Below are 1621 nucleotides of genomic sequence, written 5' to 3' on the forward strand. Positions count from 1 at the left end.
TTTGGGTTAGGATGATGTTTAGAACAAGGGTTAGCGTTAGTGTCAGGATCAGTGTTCAGTTTAGTGTCATGGTTAATGGGAAAGCCAGAATTAGGACTAGGGTTAAGTCTAGAAGAAGGGATTCTATTTGGCTTTAGACTAAGGGTTATTATTAGGACTAAGGCTAGGTTTTTCTTTAGGTCTAAGGCTAGAGTTATGGATAGATTAGGATTAGGTTTAGGTCTAGCACTATTGTTATGGTTAGGTTTAGGTATAAGGTTACCAGTAGGGCTAGGGGTAGGGTTCGGTTTAGTGTTAGGTTCAGTTTTAGTCCTATGATTAGTGTTATGGTCAGAATAAGGGTCAGGGTTAGGGTTATTGTTTTGGCTATGGTTAGAACTAGAATCAAAACTAGGTTTAGGACTACTAATAGGGATAGGGTTTTGATTAGGTTAAGGATTAGGTTTAGTTTTAGGATTAGCATTAGGTTTAGGGGTTTTCATACGGTAAGGAATAGGATTAGAGCTAGAGTTAGGGCTAGGGTTAGGATTAAAGCTAGGTTTAGGGCTCAGATTAGGGCTAATTTTTGTGTTAGGGTTATGGCTAGGTTTAGAGAAATGGCTAATGTAAGAACTAGGGTTTCAAGTTTAGTTTTAGGATTATGGTTAGGGGTTAAACCTCTAGTGTTAGGTCTAATTTTAGGGTGAAATTTAGAGCTAGTGTTAGTGTTAGGTTAATAATAGTCAGGGTCAGGTTTAGTTTTAGGTTTAGGGTTAGGACTCGAATTAAGGCTAGGATTACTATCAGGGTTCAGTTTAAGGTTAGGGTGGTGTGTAGAGCTAGGGTGAGTATTAGGATATGAGTCAGAGTTAGGATTACTATTAAGGTTAAGATTAGGACTCAAATTAGGGCTAGGGATAGGTCTAGGTGTAGTGTTAACGTTTGGTTTAAGTTAAGGTTTAGGGTTAGGACTATTGTTAGGTTTTGTTTTACTGCAAGTGTTAGGGTTAAGGCTAGTTTTATTATTAGCGATAGGGCTAGGGCTAGTGTTAATGTTAGTCTTAGGCTTAGGTTTAGGGTTAGATTTAGAGTTAGGATTAGATCTAATGTTAGGACTAGGAATAAGGATTAGACAATGGTTATGGCTAGGTTTAGGGCTAGGGTTAAGATTACAGTAGTGTTAGGTTTAGAATTAGGTATAGGGCTAGTGTTAGAGTAAGAGTTAGTCTTAGGGCTAGGGTTAGGGTTAGGGATAGGTTTAAATTAGGGCTAGAATTAGGGCTACAGTTAGTGTTCACCTTAGGCCTAGAGTTAGGGTTAGGGTTAATTTTAGGGTAAGGAATGGTGTTATAGCTAGGTTTAGATATAGGGTGAGGGTTAGAATTAGGGTTTGGGCTATTGTTAGGGTTAGGGTTATGATTAAGGCTATGGTTTATTTCAGATTAGGGCTAGGATTAGGGATAGGGCTAATATCAGATGTAGGTTTATGTTTAAAGATATTTTAGGATTAGGTTTATGGCTACATGTAATGTAAGGGTTAGGTTTATGTTAGGGCCAGGTTTAGAGCTAGGGGTATTATTAGGGTCAACGTCTGTGTTAGAAGTTTGGTATAGATTAAGGTTTAAAGTTAGGGCTCAAATTA

The sequence above is a fragment of the Marmota flaviventris genome, unplaced genomic scaffold (assembly GCF_047511675.1).
Source record: "Marmota flaviventris isolate mMarFla1 unplaced genomic scaffold, mMarFla1.hap1 Scaffold_55, whole genome shotgun sequence".
In the NCBI taxonomy this organism is placed as follows: Eukaryota; Metazoa; Chordata; class Mammalia; order Rodentia; family Sciuridae; genus Marmota; species Marmota flaviventris.